A 22,659-nucleotide genomic window follows, 5' to 3' on the forward strand; every position below is an offset into this window, starting at 1 on the left:
ATGGAAATCACATAGACAGTGACTGAGCTGCCATTCAAACCCCATCTTCTGCTCCACCTCTGCACCATATGTGGAAGACCTTTCCCTAACAGATTACATCCACACTTAAATGTTTGATTGGTTCACACACTTAACTGCAAAATATTAAAGTTTTGTTTAAACATTACCAAGAAAATGTAACAGTCAAAGTAGATGTTGACTTAGGAAATTGATGTTAAATTGCAAAGAGATCAGCTTGGCTTTCGTTCACACATGACGTCACCCTTTTAGCATACCAGTAAATTAATGGAATAGCTTACCCGGGGTGTCAACCATTTTGAAATTTCCATGTGGATATGTGGAGAAGTGATGCTAGCACCTTTTAGAAATTAGCTGAAACCTGTAGAAATTGACTTTTGGTGAATCCTTCATTCAGTTCAATCCTACAGATGTAAAAAAGGAGATTAAGTTATTAATGTCTACAATTTATGTTTTAAAAATGAATACAGAAAGAGTAGAGCTTACCTTCCAGTATTTCTTGACATCGTCTCCTGGGTTATTGACATTCAGTACTTACTCTGACAAACCCACTCCTGTCTGCAGGTCTATGTCATGGGCACACTCTGTGTGGTCAACAGTAGTGTCCGTGAGCAGGCAACCTGATTGTTCTTCATCTGTGATATTTGTGCCTCCATTCTTGAACTTTTCATTCCATTCACAGACACTTCTGTGAGGCAAAATATTGTTTTCATAATATGCTGAAAGTCAATGATGGGTCAACTGTTACATCTTCAGCCTACAAATAACAGAAAATATAGTAACTACATACTGCTTTTATTTGGTGTGAATGGAAAGCAGAGAAGGCATGTTAACAATTTTATAACATAATTCAAATTATTTTATTTTTGTATAGTGCTCTTCACTGAGTGTTGGCTCAGAGTGTTGTAACAAGTTCAATTACAGACTTGATATGTTACTAATTATGGAAAGAATAGTGTTAGTCGATAAAATTCACCAAAGTAATTTCTGCAGGAAATTTACTAGCTTTGCAAATGACTGTTCCTAAAACAGTCAGTCAGTCATTTTCCAACCCGCTATATCCTAACACAGGGTCACGGGGGTCTGCTGGAACAAATCCCCGGGCAGGGCGCCAGCCCACCTCAGTGTTCCTAAAACAGTTTTCTCCAAAAAACTTCAACGTACAACCAGCTTAAGCAAACTTTTTTTCCTAGTGCCCCATGATGCTTTGTGAGACCAGCTTGACAGCACAGAGGTATAGTAGCCAATCTTGAATGGGACATTGTCTGGGCAATGCTGGCAATGACGTTCAACAAAATAACAGTCTGGTACTCTCTGTATTTTTGGATTCTTCTTCATCCTTGTCATGCATTTTACACAATACATACAATGTTTTCACTTATATGAGGAGTTATGGGGGGGCTACCCTTGGATTTTCAAGCACACTGTGCCAGTATTCACCGGTAACCAACCATTAGCTGTCAGTACTCCAAAACACAAGTAGAGAGGTGTCAGTACTGAGCACTGACACAAATGAGGCAGTGATGCTGGGCATAAAATGCTGATTCCATGCACGACAGGCTCTATGGGTGTTAATTAGTCGTAGTTGTAGGAGCTTGGGATATGCAGGGAAAGATAAAGGACTCAGAGATGTCGGTTCAATGACCTGATTATTCACAGAAGCCTGATTGCTAACATACCTTGTAAACCCTTATTCCAATTACTGAAATCGAGTTATTGGCCTCTGAGAAATCTGATTAAAAGAGGTACATTACTCAGTGAATAATCTGATTATACGGCCATGCAAAACTTTACCCAGGTTACTGTTAATGATGTTGTAGTCTGCCACATGTGTTTGATTTGCAGACACTTTCAGCAGCCAAGGATATAGAAGCATCCACAAAATAAATTTCCAGAGGCAAATGGTCAAGCGATCGCATTATTACTTTCCTTGGGTTAAATAAGAGAAGCTGTGATGAGAATCAATGTCAAAGACTCAGAGATAACATAGTCAAAAAGTGAACAGCTAGACCATAAGCTAAATCAAAGCAAGGACTGCCAGGTGTATTAACTAGAAGGCAAGCTGTCACTGAAGCCAAAATGTGTATTCATGTGATTCTAAAATAAGAAAGTGTTCACCCCTGAGGACTCATTCTGAGGTTGTGTGACTGTTGAATCCGAAATCTCGGATGCTGCACTGAGTTATGAAGCCACATATTTATGTCATGGTATATAGTGCCCTCTGAGAGACAGCCACCAGCAACAGTGCAGCATGTCCTAGTAACAGACACAATATGCTGAGACTACAACATGGGAATGTGACATACAGTACTTAAAAATAAGCAACAAAAGAATTTCCACTGGTTCATAAAGCTGCAGAAAAAAACACCCTGAAGCAAGAAAAGAATTACAAATTGACCCAAATCATAACAGATCACATCAAGAAATAACCTCTGTCAAGGCAAATTTGAAACAGTACATTAATGAACAATTTAGGTGGTGTTTTGGTCAAGCTTCTTTTTATCTTCATTGTACTTTTTTCATTATCATTCATTGTTTTCAATTGTTTTTTTCTGTAATATTGTTCTCTTCATTTATTATTTGTTTATAATGTATTATCTGTTATTTTTATTCTATTATTTAGTATCTATATACTGTATGTCTAGAAATGTTCTTGTGTGTCTTGTATTTTGATTGGGGCCACCAATCATCACCATTAATGGACCACCCCCAGCCCTATAAAGGCATGCTGTGGCACTGAGGCATTGAAGTCAAGTGTGGGTCATTCAAATTCACTCTGCTGTTGGTGGTTTGGTAAGTATTGTTCTCTTTGTGATTTCTAATTTTTTTTTTCTGCTGTGAAACTCTTTTGAACCTTTTGTAGTATTTTTAGTTTTCTTTCATTAAAACGATTTCTGTGGCCTTTCTCTATTCATGCCAGGGTTTAACGATGATCCTAAACCTTGTGGGACATTTTGAGTGTGTTGTGGGACTTTACAGAAGATATTTTTGAACTTTGATAATGAAGCATGTTTTTGTCCCATGCAAGCTGAAGCCAGCCACTCAAGTAGAAGCTAGGATGCCTCTTAGTGCACCTCCTCTGGGCAGAATGGTAAGATTTTGGCCCACTTCCCTTGGTGTTTCTAAGGCCCTTTCTCCATCTTGGCCTCTTGTGAGATAAATCATACCAGGTGACACAGAATGTTTCTCTGTTTTAAGACAATTTCATAAATTCTCCAATTTTTCTTTAATGTGAATTTTTGACATTTAAAAATCGTCATAACACACTCTATTCTGGAAATCTCAGCAATAAATGAACTTTCCCAAAAACATTTTCTTTGAAGGATAAGCAGAAATGTTTTAACAAAATTAGACCAATGGAAGCCAAGTTGTTTCAAGAGGACAGACAGATGTGACAACAAACAAAATATATATATATATTTTTTGGATTTTTTCATTTTTCTTTGGGGTACAACTTCCACAGTACCTTTACTTCTTAGATCGTGAAGTTTCAAGATCCTTATATTTCAATGTTCGTTAGAAATATCTGAATCTAGCTCATTTAAAGAAGTGACACCATATAGTTTTTTTACAACTAAAATGGTTATAGATGCAATGCTATATGCACACATATCAGAAAGAAAAACAAACAGAAAAGAAGCAAAAAATAAAATAAAGTGCAGAGTGAACCCAATCTTCTACCTCCTTACTCTTCCTCTTCTCACTAAGGCTGAGAATAACGCTACGCAACACATGGGCTTGAAGACGCTGCTGCTGCACAAGCAGCCTACTAACTATAATTGTGCGCGTACTTTAAGTAAATCTGGAGGATTCCACCAGGTGGCAATGTGAGAAATCATCATGGGGAGAAAACAATGTTCAGTTTCGCTGTATTGTGAGTTTATGGAAGAAATATGTCAAAGAGAAAATTACTTTGAATTGTGATGCTTTTGCGAAGGTGCAAAAAAAAAAAAGACAGCATCTGCGACACAGAAGATGATATTTGAGACCTTTAAATGTATCACGTCAAATATGAAGTATGAGAAGGTTGAAGAAGAGCACCACTAACACATTATTATGTCTGATGATTTGCTTCAAGGTGTTGAACCATTCATCGAACATCGACTTGCATTGAGGCCTGCCATCATATGTTGATAGTAAATAACGATGCTGATGTCATGTACCAAGACTTGAACACACATGCCACCTGTATTTTTGCAGGTACTGCAACTCGCGTACGCGTCACGTTAATTTCTGACAACGTGTTCAGAAGACACATCAAAAGAACTCTTGGAATGTGTGGCAGCTCTGATGCATGCATGTAAGCGTTCCGAGTATAAAATATAAATTGAAGACAGTGTATTTCTGTTTAGTTTTTGTTCAGTCTTACCAGCCGATTAATATGCAATTATTTTGTTTCCTTAGCCTGCAAAAGTAAGTTATTCCATTTATTTTTTTTCTTGAAGTAGCAGTTTACTACAGTTAATAAGACCCACGTGTTACAACTGTCAGTGTGCAGCCCCATTTGGATCAAAAATAACATACAAATCCAAAATAGACTCTTCACATACTGTCACGGCTCTGCTCCATGAGAGTACGGGGAAGAGCACCGGGAAAAAAGCTCAACCCACAACTTAGAGGTGCCAATGACAATCAAGAGGGCTGAACTGTGGCCCAGGATGACAAGGTGACACATGAAGAGGGTGATACTAAAAGACACTGTACTGTCTGACCACAAAAACTGAACCCAAAAGGCTGCTCTGAGTATTCCAATAGGAGAACAAAGCCAGAGGTTTGTAAAATCAGGGTATTCTGAATCCACTGCCTAAAAGTCTGTACTTAACTGTCTATACAGTTTCTGAAATGTTTAATATCACACTCACATTTTGTATGATTGCTTTTAAAAATCTGGTTTTGTGAATCAAACACTCCAACTTTGCTGATGATCATAAGCTTGTGCATCCCCATGACCTGTGGCTCAGTGACTGCAGGCTCATTTCAAGCAGCCTCGCAACAACATCACTTGATAGGATGCCATGCTTAGATGTAAACTTCATAACCTAATGCTTATGACAAGCTTGGATGGCAGTGCCCTGAGATGCTTGTGACCCAAATGGCATTACATATGACAGCATAAAAGATAACACAGATGGAGTCTCTGAGCTCCACACAAAGAGTGATGGTGTTGTTTCATAAAAGAAAATCTGACTTTCTAATTTCTCTCTGACCTGCCAAATTTAGAAGCAAAAACGGACATTTTGTCTTTTATTGATTGACCTGAAATAAAGAATTCTGATACTTCAATTAGTTTAATTTGAAGCATATACTTCAGAAGCTATGGATTAAGAGGGGTAGGTAGAACTTGAAACGATCTTCATTTCATGGGTATGATTATGTCTGATTCTTTTGATGCTGCTTTCAAGATGAGGACTTTAGCTAATGACATCAATGTTTTAGAAGAGGTTTCCACATTGTATGGACAGATTTCCCCCCTTGGTTGTCTGTTAGCAAAATTTGAGTGGTGCACAGCTCCAGTGAAAGGCAATGTCAGAGGAGAACTTCTTCTGGCTTCTGATTGTTAACTTCTAACATTGCATAGATCTTCTTGTTTATATGTTGAGGTAGGTGTTAACCATAGTCTGTTGAATGATTCTCCATCTCATGGCAGTGCTGCAGGTAGTATTCACTCCTAATTGATGCTCTGGGCATCTTTTTTTTCCATTTCCTCTTTAGGTTAGAATGCTGCCATCTTATTTAAATTATAAGAGATCTCGTCAAATGAAACCTCTGGGATTTGTCTTGTCTTATGATGCTTTTTCAGTAAGAACAGGAAACACCAAGAACCAAAATTAGGCTGAAGGCCAAGTCTGGTGTTATGGTTTAGTCAGGGGTCCTTCCCTGGTCTCTATTTTCTTTTGGTTTTTTGTGTATTTTTTCCTACGCTTACTTTTTTAATGATTGTTCTTTTCTATTTTTATTTTCTCTGTTTAGGTCTGTAAATCATAATACTTTTGTAATTTATGTAAATTTGACTTTCTTCTCTGTTTGTTGATCTGAGAGGCCTCCGCTTTGTTGCTGAGACATTAGCTGCTGCAAATGCTCTTTAGTTCTCATTGCTGCCTTTCCTCTTGCTCTCTTGGATTTTGTAAGTTTGTCTTTTGATTTGTTGGTTTTTGCTCTCTCTTGATTTTGTCTTTCTATTTAGATTTTAGATTGCAAATTTGGTGTTTGTTCCTTTTTGGGTTGCCTCTATAAAGCAACCTTTTAGATTCCCCTATGATCTCATTTTAAATTGTCATCAGGTTTTTATTTTGATATCCTTTTTGAATAAACTGTATTATTATTATTATTGTTGACTGTGTTGTAATTTGGGCCAGGGTTTTTATTTTTTGTGGTTCCTTTCTCCATTTTTGAATATAGGCTTGGCTCGCTTTTTAAGGTTGCAGGCCATAAGCCTGTATTTGAATTTCAGGGCCAGGCCTTCTTGTGGCAGGAAGACTTTTTGAGTTTAATTTACGTTGATTCATTTAGCAGATGCTTTTAAACAAAGCGACTTGCAAATAATTGAGTAAACAACAGTTAGTGCCTGTCACAACATTCTGTTAAAAAACAAGAATTCCATCCATCCATTTTCCAACCTGCTGAATCCGAACACAGGGTCATGGGGGTCTGCTGGAGCCAATCCCAGCCAACACAGGGCACAAGGCAGGAACCAATCCCGGGCAGGATGCCAACCCACCGCAGAAAAACAAGAATTCCCACAATGTTATGATTGGTTGTTTATTTAATTTTTTTTACTGGTTTCTTATTGGGATTCTGTGCTTCTAAGAGTTCTTATTAGGGTTTGCTAGAGGTAAGGAATTCATTTTTGCATTAATTTCTTCCTAACAATGTTTGGTCTTATATTTTGCCATGTATTTGAATCGTTTCTGCCATTATTTTGTGTATGACAGGTGCTACCATATTGAGCACCCATTGGTAGGACACTATAGCCATAGTTAGGGGCATGTCATGGAGGTTGTGACCATGGCACTAACAACATAAAAGGTTAAACGGTCATCCACAAGTGCAGTTCACTATCTGAGGACCAAAAAACCCTGTAGCATTTAATTATTTGATTTATGTTATCTGTGGTGGGCCCGGGGTTTGTTTCCTTACTTGCACACTATGTTGGCTGGGATTGGCTCCAGTGAACCCTGTGACCCTGTAGTTAGGATATAGTGGGATGGTCAATGGATGGATGGATGGATTTTTGTTACTTTTTCATCTACTGCTATTAGACCTTTGCCTTCTTTTTTGATGCTGATTTGTGGTTCACTTTTTTGGTTTAGTTTGCACGTGCTCTCCATTTGCTGGCTTCAACCCTTACTTTCACTAAACAATGGCAATATCCTGATCCGCCTCTTTATTCTCTCTGCTATCTGGTATTGTACAACACACAGTTTATCACCCTTGTGAAGACCAGAAAAAATGTTCCCAGTCATTTGGATTTCACAAATAACAGCATATAAGACTTGTTGAACCTATTTTATATTCTGACAGGAATGATCAAAAATAAGCTGAACAATCAATCCCATACTATAAAATGGAAATGATGATCAGGCTTCTTAATGGTGTTTTCTATTAATTAAAATGAAGTTTAATACATTTTTGTTTATCCTGGTGCTGTGGAGTGATGATATGTTGCATGTTGATAAGATATGCAAATAAGAAATCAAAGAAAAATTACAGATATTGTTGTAATTCCCCATGTTGTCATGCCTCTCAGGATTTTTTCCACAAAAAAATTTGATGGATCAAATTGTTAAATTTAGCGGCTAACATTTTAATTTGTGTTAATAAGGGAAAGTCAGGCATCACCAAGGTCAGTGTACAATAGGCCAAAAGAATGGACGTCAAGTTCAAAGTAGTTCACAAACTTCATAATGATAATACAAAACTAAATTTGAAACAAGGAATTACTAAACTAGAATTAAATTTTGATTTCTGTGTAGCAAAAGAGCTTGGCTGTTAATTAATTTTCTTTGACTTAGGAACACTACAACCACTAGGTTCGTTCATGTATTGTTCAGGATGTGGAACCTCAGACTCTTCATATCAGCTACTGCTGCTTTTGTGGAAGAAGTAGCTCCTATATTCCTATATATATGTGTATATATATATATATATATATATATATATATATATATATATATATATATATATATATATATATATATATATATTGTAGGTTCAGTACTATATCTATCTGTTCGACAGTAGTTGTTAATACTGGAACTTGCACTTTGCTAACTTTATTTTGCAAAGCTAAAACGTTTGAGCTGAGCCTGATCTTTGGAGATTATACATTTTTTGTACAGCTCCGAATGAAACTTCTAGCTAATTGGAATATGAAGTTTTGAAACACAGAGAATCTGAATTTAAAGTCAAAACAACTCATTAAAGCCCATGTCACAGTAGATGACTTTTCAGTCTTAGTCTTCATTTACATAATCGTATCCAGTCCGCTCTGTGCTCTTGTGAAGCTGATTGCCTAATGTGATATACCTTATGGCTGAGACCAAGTAGTCTGTGACTAGTAGTCTCATATTTGTAGCAAAATTGCAATCTCAAAACACACCAACACTTTAAATTCACTGTCACTAATCTTGGATGTGTCAGTAATGGTATGCCAGCTGTTTAAGGTGCCACACTGGCGATACCACACTGCTCAACCTCCTGAACCATACAGCAACCAAGCAAGGTATCTTCTGATCATACTGTGTAAAAAATAAAATGGTTCGGCAGTATAAATGAAAACATCATAAAATGAATAATTAAAAATCTCCAGAAGCATAATAAGGCAAAGACAATTATGCCCAATTACTCTCTGAAGTTTAAAACTTTCAAGTTTAATAATAAACGCATTAGAAAACTGTACTTCAAGCAGAATACATTTCAACTTCACCAGTCTTATAACAGATTCATTGATGTTTGGATGTACTGTATTTGTTTAGTCAAAGCAATTCAATCTCCCTCAAGCAATTTTGGCCCAATTCTACACAGCCATCATCAAGTCCATTCTGACCTCATCTATAACTGTCTAGTTTGGTGCTGGCTCTGTTCTGTCTAAGGCCAATCTGCAATGCATCATCAAAACCTGTGAAAGGATCATAGGCTGTAATGTACCACACATTGAAGTCCTACGTGAGTCCAGAGTAAGGAAGAGGGTCGCAGAGATCATTGCTGATCCGACTCACCCAGAGCATCACCTGTTCCAAAGACTTCCCTCTGGCAAATGTCATTGTGTAGTGAAAACTAAAACAACACATCAACTGAACAGTTTTTTTCCACGTGCAGTTATTCTTAGTAGTCAGGTCTGAGCTTCTACTCAGTATCTAAGTATACTTGCAAACTAGACTGCCTAGACATTTTAATCCTACTATCTCTTTTTTTTGTTTTGTACTGCCCTTGTATGCTGCATCATAAATTTACATTTTTATCTTCTTAGATTTATCTCTTGTATTCTGTATTGTCCTTGTATGTTGAACTGATACTATCGAGACAGATTGCTAGTACACATTAGTGTATCTGGACAATAAAGTTGATTCTGATTCTGATTCTTAAGCTCCCACCCCCTGCATCCAGGTGGAGTTGAGGTCTGGACTCTGACTTAGCCATTCCAAAATCTCAATTCTTCTTTCCATTCAGTTTTACTGTAGATTTACTGCTGTGCTTAGAATCATGATCCAGTTTCAGTCCTTCTTTAGCAGATGGACACAAAGCCCCACAATTCACAAGGTCATGTGAAACATTAAGTGTGTTTTTCAAGTTTAGCAGAGTCAAGTAAGGGTCACACAGTGAGTGAGTGAGTGAGTGAGTGAGTGAGTGAGTGAGTGAGTGAGTGAGTGAGTGAGTGAGTGAGTGTGTGTGTGTGTGAGTGTGTGAGTGAGTGAGTGAGTGAGTGAGTGAGTGAGTGAGTGAGTGAGTGAGTGAGTGAAAATGAACTGTTAATGTTGTAATTTAAAGCACTTTCTCATGTGCACTACATCAGAGCATTAATCTCATGAATTTACTGTACATTATTTCTCCACTTTATACAAAAACAATCCACTCTGCAGATGCTGAGAAAAGGACAGTATTTCTCAGCAGTGAAATGAAACCTTGAACTTCTGCCAGTTCACTGATGTTCAGATGTTTCTTGAAGACCACATTGCTTTGGGACTGTTCAGGCCATCTGCCCCTCTGGCCTCCTCCTGGAGATCTGCAGTGGCATTGACCCCTTCAGCTGTTACCCCCTCTATTCTTGTTCCAATGCCTTTTCCTTTTAACAATGAGGCTTATTACAGTGCTGCTCTCCTTTGCTCTACTATATAATTTGTTAGAGTTGTACCTTCTAATCATGTAACTGTATTACACGTATTAATAGTTTTCTTTTTTTAAGATGTCTGTGATAAAGGCTTAAAAAAGGATATTAATAATGAAATGTCTGCTGAGAGTAATGCATTTTTCAGTAATGCAGTTTCATCTAAGCTTTCTGCTTCTAAATGCTACAGTATTTCTGCTTCTCTGACAAAATTCATAAACTGATATCAGTTTACATGCCATTTCATAAAGAATCATCTCTGAGCTCTTGACATCTTTCTCTGAAAGCTCAACCGTGTTTGAAGATCAATTTGACCCACTGAGTGGGCCATTGCTGGAACTATAAATGTGGTTAAACATTTTAAAGAGGTACCACTGATGTGCAGAAGAAGACCAAATTCAGGTTTTTCTTGTAGCAACTATTAACTCCACATGTGACTTGGAAGTCACAGCTTGTTTGTCTTTACCTCGGGGAGAATCCTGAAGATTCAGCATCCGCTCCTCCAAAAGGCAGAAGAGACCACTGGGAGTTGTCTGAGCTGTCAGCTTGCATTCCAGCGATAAAGAGGATTTGCCATCCTCAGGAGAGACACCACCCTGCCACCCAGCCAGATGACATGCAGTATGAAACAGGATATGGATGTCTCTCCTTGTGTTATCCTGCATTTTGGCTCCCTGCTGTCTACGTTTTTACTTTCATGTAATATTTGTTCACAAAGGCCAAAACTAACACAATCCTCAAAATGGCTATTCTTTTATTTACAAATATATCCAAAATAATGTATCAGTCAATTTAATTTCAGGTAGATGTCAGTGTGTGTGTCTTAGAGGCAAGTGTTACGGTGTTGTGGGTAAAGTAATTGTTTAGAAACTGAAATCTGACAGGACACCAGAAACACCAAAGTCTGGTCCCTAAAGACCCCAATGGAGACACTGATTAATGAATCTCATGAATTTTTCACCTGAACATATTGTGGCTAGGTCACCTCTGTAGTCAAAAATAAATAAGAAAATGTATTTGTCCTTGCATGCTCAAAGTGCTTTTATGGAGAAAGGAATGATGTTTGCCTGAAAAAGCAACAAATCCATCAGTCAGTCATTGTCCAACACGCTATATCGTAATACAGGGTCACGGGGGTCTGCTGGAGCCAATCCCAGGGCGCAAGGCAGGAACAAATCCCAGGCAGGGTGCCAGCCCACCGCAGGGAACACGCACACACACACCCACAAACCAAGCATACACTAGGCACAATTTAGGATCGCCAATTCACCTAACCTGCATGCCTTTGGACTGTGGGGGAAACCGAAGCACCCGGAGGAAACCCACGCAGACAAGGGGAGAACATGCAGACTCCATGCAGGGAGGTCCCAGGAAGCGAACCCAGGTCTCCTTACTGCGAGGCAGCAACACTACCACTGCGCCACCGTGCCACCCACAAATCCATCAAAGAATATAAAATAAAATTTACCACCCTTCAAAAACAATTATACAAAAAAATCTGACTGACAAGGAAATGCAGTTTCGCAATGGTTAGCACTTACCTCACAGACTTTATGGAATCTGCATGTTCTCCCTGTGGCTGCAATGGCTTTCTTCTCACTTAACTGGTTGTCCTATAAATGGATACGTTTGAAAATGGATAAAGGGATGGGTAAGACTGAAGGATTCCTTTTAAGAAAGGACAGCGACCTCATCAAGCCAGGGAAATCAAAAAGCACTGCAGCTCATACAGATCTTATTTTGTCTGATGATGTGCAGAGATAATAATACATTTTAATATTTTTATGGTGGATCTAAAACAACTGGATACATAAAGAAAATATGAGTCGCCTAGGGTAGGAACATGTATTCCTTGCTATATAATTGCTGAGAGTAGTAGATACACCCTGAATCCGTCCAACTTTTGAACCTGCTTTTTTAGGTGTGTACATATACAGTATAATGCGAAAAGCACCTACTGCAATAGCTATGTCTGTCTGTCCGAATGAAACATCTTTGCTCTCAATGGGCTGATTTTGTTTAAATTTGGCACACATGTTCTTGAATACAGTATACATTTTTTAAATTTCAAAATTTCTCATTGGCATTGGTGAATTTGCAAACTCATCAATCTTAAATTAGAGAAACATTCTGTGCAACATCAGCTACAAATTAATTGAGCTCAGGACTGGCAGACTGGAGTGGTGGCTGTCATTTTTAAAAAGGGGATAAAAGTTTGAGTTCTTTTTACTGAGGGATCACACTCTTTAGCTTCCCAGGGAAAGCATTTGCTAGAATACGGTGCTAGATTGGAAACTCCATATGAAACCTGAACCACAATTCCAGGAAAGGCAATGTGAATTTGGTCCTATCCATTGGACCAACTGTTTGTTCTTGCAGAGAATGAAAGTATGCCAATCCTGCATACATGTGCTTTGTGGAAAACAATAGAAAGAGCAAAATTCCAAGTAGACTGGCAAAATAGAATTTTGAATACTTACTCATTTTTGCTAACAGTGATTCTTGGTTTGTGCCACAGTCCAGCAAATCTTGAAAATATTATTACAAAGACGAGATGAAAGTCATTTTACCACAGGAATGTCATGATATGGTATGTGTCTGGTCTAAGGATGAAGTGTCCAGTGTTTGTTTTCTCCATCCACATGTCTTTGATCACTTCTGATGGAACAATATGCGTTAATATGTTTTCACACATAGACTGCAGCCCAAAATGCTTTACAAAAATGATAACATTTACTTTAAGAAAAATAGAATTATAAAGATAAATGTAGATGTTGATCAATTACGCAACTTAGATATAATGCAGTACAACAAGAAGCAGATTTATTAAGTAAGATCAGATGCATCAGGAACTACCCACGACAGAGAGAGCATCAGTCCATCACAAGACACTTGCATTTCACATACACACTCACACAAGTCTGTGAAAATTTAGAGTTGTTAAGCCCTTAATTTCCTCTTTATATTAAATATCAACATTTTGCAAGAAAGGCGTTAAAGTAACACATCAAAAATGGAGTTTCACTTTATCCCAGTTTTCACTATGCTTTGACAAGTTATAAAGGCTTTGTACAGTATCTTTTAATTTACTTTCTTGAAAGCAGCTACCACACTGGATGGGCTCACTGCTGAGATTATGCCAATTGCAAGTAGAACACAACTTTTAAACTTACAGGTTGGTAGGCACACATGGACTGTCAAATAAATAGTCCTGCTATGAAGAGCACCAACAGCAGTGGGTACTTTTTGTTATATAAACAGTCACTGGTGCAATTTTGTTTAGATATTCTAGGATTATTTCATGATGCACAAGTATAAATACAACCTGTAAACCAGCCTTGTTTAAATATGAAAATAAAAAACAGATATAGTTTTTGGCTTAACTTAATTTGAAATACTAGGCAAAATTTTTACTGATCTCATATTTTTCTTGTTTTTGTCAGTTGTATACATGTTTTCTAAAAAAAAATTTAGCATTCGACATTTTATAATCCATAGAAGTGTAATGAATCAGCTTTTTTCAAATTCATGTGGAGTTCTTCCAGCAATTCCTCTTCTTCTTCTTTTGGCTGCTCCCATTAGGGGTTGCCACAGCGGATCATCTTTTTCCATATCTTCCTGTCCTCTACATCTTCCTCTGTTACACATGTCACCTACATGTCTTCTCTCACCCCATCCATAAATCTCCTCTTAGGCCTTCCTCTTTTTCCTCGTTAACATCCTTCTAACAAAATACTCAGCATCTCTCCTCTGCACATGTCCAAACCAACACAATCTTGCCTCTTTGTTTCCCAACTGTCCAACTTGAGCTGACCCTCTGATGTACTCATTTCCAATCCTATCCAGCAATAAAGAATGCTATTTTCTCCCATTTAGTACAAATACTCATGAAGGTACACCAGAGTCCATAAGTTCTTGATTAGCTGAAAGAAACGATTACTTGATCTGAGATGCCTGGAGAAGCACATTTACTTTATTCTTGGTCTAGGTTTTAATGTGCCTTATTTGGCTGCAAATGGGAAAAACAAACTTCACATATCAGGCATATAATCATTCCTTGCCGTGTTTCAGTTTCCACCTGGCTAGGGATAAAAAATCTCATTTATGTTTAAATTTGTGTAGTTTCTTACAGTAACAATGTTGATTATTTAGTTTCTATGTGTCAATGTGTATTCTGGTATGTTCCTTCTATTTTGAAAGTAGTTCCACAAGAGGGAGAGGGCCACCTGCCCCTCATTTCAGGGGACTGTCCTTAGCCCTATACAGGCTGAGGAAAACTCATAGTCCCTTGCGGTTCATTGAATGCACTCAGGATGTGGTGAGTTCTCTCATGTTTATGCTGCACTTTCAAAATTTAGTAGATTTCTTAACTTTAGTTCTGTTTTTCAACCATTCTCTGATTTGTGTATTGGGACTTGTTTGCCTCTGGTTTGCCGTTGCCTTTTCAGGTAACTTCTTTTGCCTCTTGTGCTGTTTGGAGCTTTATTTTGCAACACAACATTTTTGTGAAAATAAATATTATTATTTAAAAAGATACAACATTTACATTTTCGTTACTAGCTGGGGTTTGACAGTATACCCCCTCTAGTGCGCATTTTGAGTATTTTCGGGAATTTTTGTGCTTAGAAACTCTGTAATTGATAACTGATAACAACAAAGTCAAATTTTCACAAATCTACATTAAATTTAAAAAATAGCCTATTTTTTTATTGTTATGTTACAACCAGAGTTTATTTCGTAGCTTATGTTTATTTTCCGTTTTATGGTTATTTTTGATCTTTTTGAATTTTAATTTTTCATCATGTTTTTGGTATTATGTAAATTTTGGAAATATTGTCATGTTTAATTATTGTTATTATTTATGCATTTTGTATTTTCTTATGTTCCTTGTGCTTTGTGTATAGAACCGCAACAAGTAGAGCCATCCTATTGTTACTGATGCTGGGACCACCCTCAACCAGCAGAGTTTCACTGACTATGATTTATAAAAATTAATTGCTTGTCTTGTCTCTCAAGCCAGAGATTTTACAGTTTACCCTTTACCCTGAGGAGCATTTTGCCTATGCAGGACAAAACCTGCCTTTTCAGTTAGGGAGTCAGGTTGCCAGGGGTGAAACCTGCCTTTAGGCTGGCCAGAGGTGGTCCTGGTCTAGTTAGCAGGTCTTTTTGGAGGTCTTTCACTTTTTTACAATGTTTTTGTCACCAATTCATAACAGCTACAGCCACCAACAATTGCAACATCACTTAAATCAACCACAGGATAATTCAACAATGTTACTTTGTTCATTGTTAAGATATGGAGTTCTAAACATGTCAGATGATGTGAGGTCTACAAAAACTTCCCCAAAAGGCAGAAACTCCACAAAAACAACTCCAGCTTTTATAATAATTTTATAAATTCCTGTACAATTCCTGTCAGTCTGTATAGGGATTACATGGATTTGAGATCCAAGGAATTCAAAAATGCGGTTTGATTTATTTTGAACCTGTTTTGAGAAAGTTTGTTATTTAATCATGTTTTGCAACCCCAATTATCTTTCCCATTTAGGCACTGCTATGTTATGTTTCTGTTTCTACATGGAGAAACCCCATGGGTGCGCTCATTTGTGGAATCAATGTGGAGATGATACAAAGGTCATCCCAGGAGTTTCTAGGCTATGTGAGTGTGATTGATAAACCTTGTTTTGCTGTATTAATAGAGTATTATTTATACCCTCTGGTTTTTTGAATCCTCAATATTGTTGTTGGCTTAGAATTTTTTGATTGCATTTTGTCTTTGATTAAAGATCTCCTTGACTGCTGGTTAGGACCTTTAGCCTGTCCTTTCACTTACGATTATCCTGGTCATTTTCATTTCCTTTTTACTGTCTCTTGCAAGTCAGTATACAGACAGAAATCTACCTGCAGGCTACGTCCTGTTTCAAAAAGATAATGAGTCTCATAATATACAGAAAGGCCTTACAAGGGAGATTAAACTGTGGAAAGTTTGTTTTGTAGAGTCAATCCCAAACTGTAATGTTTGTAAATTGAGGTTTTATTTACAAAGATAGCAAAAATAGCAAAAATGCTTACAAAAGTAAAAAGGATGTACCTACAAAAGGAAATTCAAGGCAAACAAGTCACATTGTGTAATCTATTAGCCAAAAACAAAAGACAGAGCAGAAAAAAACCAGAAAAGTTGATAAATGCACACAAGAAAATAAACTCCTTTACACTACAATGTACCACTGCTGACTGCTTTTGTCTAGGCTACTTATCAATCCACAGGGAGGACCCCGCAGCACTGACATCAGAGAGGGCCTGCCACCTAGGACTTCACCCATAAAGAACAAGAAATAAAGGCACATTCAGAAAAACAGAGCATAATTACTAACATACCAGGAAATAAATAAAAATATGAAAAATAATCTTCAGTAAAACAAAAAAGAGGAAACCCTGGCTGTAACACAACAGTAATGCAAATGGATTTCATACTTGTTGAGGTTTTCTGTTTGAAAAATGAAAATATTTTCCTTTTTAAATCACACTATAATTGACAAAAATGTGCCAAGTCAGATAATTATATTTATGTACAATGCACATCCAAACAACCCTCACTGCCTACCAAAACTCATAGTGACTCAATATAATATTGCTATATATAAGACATGTACAGTAGGTTATGAGCAAAAACACTAAAATGTAAATTGGTTAAAATACTTCAATTCAGTTATTTTCTGAACCCACTTATTCAATCACAGGGTCATTCCATCTCAGAAGCATTAAGCTCAAGGCACGGACAGCATTTCATTGTAGGACACATTCTCAGTTTATACACACCAGTCTATCTCAGTTGCCCTTCTTTGGCAAATCATATCCTTAGACTATGTCGAGAGAGAGAGAGAGAGAGAGAGAGTAAAAGTTCTATATAAGTATAATATATAAGTATGTCACTAGTCAAGGATAGTATATCTATAGATTTTATTAAAAGTGTTTATACAGGTGCAACAGGTGCTTCATATTCACATACAAAAAAATTCAGAAACTATAAAAATAAAATAACGGAAAAAACTATTTGCAATATCAAAAGATATACAGTTAACAAAAAGATGTCTATTATATAAAACAAATCTTGGGATGAGACAAGACTTTTTCAGAGAGACGAGACAAGACATTTTCAGAGAGATAATTTCATGTCCCGCGAGACAAGACTTTGTGCCAAGAGATGAATTGAAAACCTAACAGGTCCAAGTGGGGGCGGAAATAAAATACAAAGAGTAGAAAAAGAAAAGACAAACAGTAGAAGACAAAGTAGAACATCGTAAAGAGGGTCAAAAACATTGGGGCGATACACATGCAGAGCAGGTTAGAGATTATGAAAGTACTAAAATTCGAAAGTCTCAAAAAACTGATAGTAAAGATCGCATTAGCACTAACAAATGGAAATTATTATTCGGTGAAATAATGGAACAGCAAAAAGAGATCAAATATATGGACATAGGTAATATGACAGAAGTATGTAAATATTGGTTGGAGACTTGTAGATCGTCTAATTCGTGTTGCTATCAGGAAAAACTAGTGTTTCTTCCCAATGAAAAGGTGTATCCACAAGAAATAAAAGATTTGTTATTTGGTGAAAGTGAAATCCACAAACACTACAGGCAAAATATCCGAATCTACAATAACCTGTTTGCATTTGCATCATACAGTAGATTTACACGATTCAGGACCATACACTATGAGAATATAGTCCCGCAACAATTAAAGCTACTACAAGCTTAATTTCAAAGAAACCACAATTCGGTCAGGTTTATATTTATGATCAAGGAGAAGCGATGCAACATAGAATCGAAAGAGTTAAACCATCGGACGTATTAGAATTTCTACAACCAATACTGGATACAAGTCCATATGTCCAAAAGTATCGCATTTTACATGAAATTTATCTCAAAAACACGGACAAAGAAGTTTTCTTGGATTTCATTATGAATCTGAAAGATCATGCTCGCATATATAATAAACCAACATGTGACGAATTGTCAGCGATAATAGTTTCGAAAGACGGAGTTATCAAAGACAGAGTTGATATTCGTGTTCATCTAAAAGCACAGCACGATTCATCGCAAGCGGCAGATCTGGGAAATGACTAGCGCATAGGGCCCGCATGGGGTTTGGCAAGCGAAGTGAGTAGGACGCAGAGCCCCCTAGTTTTTAAATTAAAAAACACACTCTCATCACTAAATAAAGTGTGCACCACCTTGGGATAAAGGAAAAATTCAAAACAGTCATGCAAAAATACAATGTTAGTAGCCAAAAAGGACAAGTTCTTTGTGTCCTGTGACAATGTGGGTTGACTCCACGGTACTAGATCCCACTGGGAGCCTCTTCAACCCGCCACCACCGATAACATTTCTTAGGGATGAGGGCACCATACAAGGCAAGGGGAAAGTGTAATAAGTGCTCTAGTGCTTTAATTAAAACCACAAAGAATCCGTCAACAATTGTCCCCATGTGCAGTGCTCTACATCTTCACTAATAAGCCATAAAATCATGGTGCTGTCTGTGGAGATTAAAATTCAATAAATAAAAAAATATCCATGTCAAATGAGGTCAAAACCATCTGGCAGGAAACTGTCCTTTTCTAAAAGCCCAGTGCACTGTTCTTAAAACTGACGTCTCCTCGGCTTATCCTGTACAGGCTTCGCAGCAGCAGAGTTGCCCTGCCAACAGACACAGCCGACCTTTCACGGTTCCGGGTCCCGGCCGTTCCATGGCTACAGCAAGGCCGCCACTCCAGATGTAGGTTTGGATCCCCAAAGGCCATGGCGCTCACACTGGGGATCCCAATCCGAACCTCTATCACCCACTCCCACTGCCTTTCCTGCTTGTATATCAAGCACACTGGCCGCTCCAGCATTCTGAATCGCTCAGCTGGAGAGATCCAGCACTGTAGGTCTGTGCGCCGGCCACACGGTCTCTCCATGACTCTCCACTACATGGCTGTTTGCCGCCGCTGCCACCTCTCTCTCTCTCTCTCTCTCTCTCACTCTCTCCTGCACTGGCTCTTGCGTTCATCCTATCTACTTCACACTCCTTCCTTTAACCTTTAACCTTCAATCTCCAAGTGAATATGGCACCAAAGTAATTGCCCCCATTTAAATTCAGTGTTGTCAGCATTAAGATACAATTAAAGGAGCAAACTCTATAGAAAAGGGTGAATTAGCAAAAGAAACATAAGCTTTTCAAGTTTTGGTAAACAAAAAGCAAATATCTCAGATAAAATTTCAACTAATTAAAAATTAATTCAGTTAAAATTAAAAATAATGCACTGATTGTGAGCACACTCATACCTTGCGATAAAAATATTTATGGATACAAAATACAAGAAATAGGCATAAAAGCCAAATCATATACAACAGAATGTCACATGTTGTGTTTCTGTGGCAATTTGCCACTTCTTGGCCCATTGCTGCATAACCTCTCCACAAAGTCACGGTGGTCTTATTTTTTCAGTGTTCATTTATGTGACTTTTGAAGATCCAAAAACAGCTGGCAGATGATTCATTGCTTCTCGTGAAAACCCAGAATGATAAATGTAGACCTACTGTGAAGATACTGTAAAGTTTTTTTTATCCTCTGTCCTAAAGAAGCCCATTTTTGACAGTTTTTTCTAAATGTGTTACAGTATATCAAAATTATGAATGCGTTATTTCTTGCTGTAGAGAAAAACCTTTGAGAGTTACATTACATGGTATCACAGAGTGCAAAAGTAGTGGAAAAGATACCAGAAAATGACACAGTCAAAGGGAGATGACAGAGTAATTGTCTGAGGATCACGCAAAAGACAAAAATACAAGAAGAGACAAAATCAAGATTGACTAAAATAGTAAAACCCAAATATCAAAGTCAAAACATCATAGTAAAAACGTCAACAGTAAGCTAATACAATTGATAACCCTGGCCAAAAAAAAATTAGTATTCTACCTAGCATGACCCCATTTTATATAGACAGGCCTTAATTTAAAAAAAATGGAGCATAACAGCAGTAAATATAATTGACACACCTATGAAAGAGAAGTACAAAAATGGAAACATCCATGAAAAAATCTGAACTAAAATAATGTCACACAATGTCATAGGTATAATGATAAAAATAATGAATCTCTAGAAAGAGAGACTAATTTAGTACATAAATGTGCATAAATTATTCTTAATAAACTAAAACCAAAAAATCTGATAGGCAGCAGGTAACATTGCCCAGATGTGTGCTTTTCACTTCTATGGGGAAACCAGAAAGTAATTCTGAAAAGATGTTGTCACCAGTACTGAGACAGAAATATACAGTGGATTCAGACAATATTTAGCCCCTTTCACTTTCTGCACACTTTATTGTGTTGTAGATTTCATTATAAATGGACAGATTTGCTATTTTCTGCCAATTAAGCTACATTCAATAACCCATAATGACAAAGTGAAAACATGTTTTGCAGAAAAGTTTGCAGATGTATTAAAAATAAAAAAAAATCAGTTATTTCATTCATATAAGTATTGAGACCTTGTACTGTGGCACACACCTGTTCATATGCATGACAGGACAAAAACAAAGCCATGAAGTCCAAGGAACTCTCTGCAGACCTCTGTGATCAAATTGTATAGTAGAATAGATCAGGGCGAGCGTAAAAAATTTCTAAAGCTTTTGAGTGTTCCCAGGAGCACAGTGGCCTCAATAATTGTGAAATGAAAGAAGTTTGGAACCACCAGGACTACAGAGTTCACCATCTGACCAACCTAAGTAACCAAGCAAGAAGGGCCTTGGTCAGAAAAGTAACCAAGAATAGGATGGTACCTCTAACAGAGCTTCAGAAGTGCTTTGTTGAGATGGGAGAACCCATGAGAGAAATATCCATCTGAAAAACACTCCAACAATCAGGCATTCATGATAGAGTAGCTAGATAGAAGCTACTCTTGAGTAAAGGGCATATAGCAGCCCAATTGGAGATTGCCAAATTACATTTAAAGAACTCTGAGACCATGAGGAAAAATAATCCTAGGTCTGATGAGACAAAAAATTAAACTCTTTGGGCCAAACTCCAAGCTCTATGTCCGGCACTGCTATGGTGAAGTATGGCGGTGGCAGCATCATGCTATGGGGGTGCTTCTTGGTAGAAGGGACATGGAGACTGGTCAGAATATTATGAAGGATGAATGCAGCCAAATACAGAGAGCTCTTTGAAGAAAACCTGCTCCAGAGTGCATGTGTCATTGGACTGCAGCAATGATTCACCTTTTAGCACAACAGAGACCCAAAGCATACATGCTGGGGTGATTTCAGGACAAGATTCTAACTTTCCTTCAGTGGCTCGGCCACAGCCTAGACTTAAACCCCACAGATAAGGAGAGATCTGAAGATGGCAGTTTACAAATGCATCCCATCCAATCTAATGGAGCTTAAGAAGATGTGCCAGTAAAAATGGAATAAACTGCCAAAATCCTGTTGTGTATAGCTCATAGACACCTGCCTAAGACCACTCAAAGTTGTAATTGCAGGCAAATTGTTTTCTACAAAAATACTGATTTCAAAGACTGAATACTTATATGAATAGAGATTTCAGTTTTGATTTGTAATAAATTTGCAAAACTTTCTGAAAATGTGTTTTCACTTTGTCATTATAGGTTATTGAGTGAAGACAGATGGGCAAAAATGGCAAATTTATCCATTTAAAATTAACAACACAAGTGTGCACAAAGTGAAGGGGTCTGAAGACTTTCTGAATCCATTGTACTATACTGTATATACTATATAAAGTATCTGTTTAGTTTTCTAGTTAATATTTTTTATACAAAGCCAGATTTAATTTCTAGTTTGGCTCCTGGGACATGAATTCTTATCTGCAGCACCAAATCAGGGTGTGGAAGAAATAACCATCTGTAGGAAAGGCTATCCAACTTTAACAAAGTAAGGTGTGTCTGTTAGTATTTATGCAGTTACATTTCCTCATAGTGTCATGCAAGAAACACAGATCTTATACTTTCACTTAAAAAGTTGTTTTTTTGAATGCTTCTATTACTAACAGTTCTTTGACACCATACAGAACAACATATCTTAAAAAATGCTGTGTTTCAAGCAAAGTACTTAACCTATATCTTTGGTGAACTCACTCTGTATTGCAATGTTCATCACCCACCCCCCCAATTTGTATGATATACTGTATGTCAGTTACTCATACTGAGTAACTTTCGAAAATGTACCATTAATCATATTATAATACAGTCATAGACACACAAAAAACAAACAAAACAGTTTGTAGGTTTTTGAGATAAAATGGTGATATTTTCAT

Source organism: Erpetoichthys calabaricus, chromosome 1, assembly GCF_900747795.2.
Source record: "Erpetoichthys calabaricus chromosome 1, fErpCal1.3, whole genome shotgun sequence".
Lineage (NCBI taxonomy): Eukaryota > Metazoa > Chordata > Cladistia > Polypteriformes > Polypteridae > Erpetoichthys > Erpetoichthys calabaricus.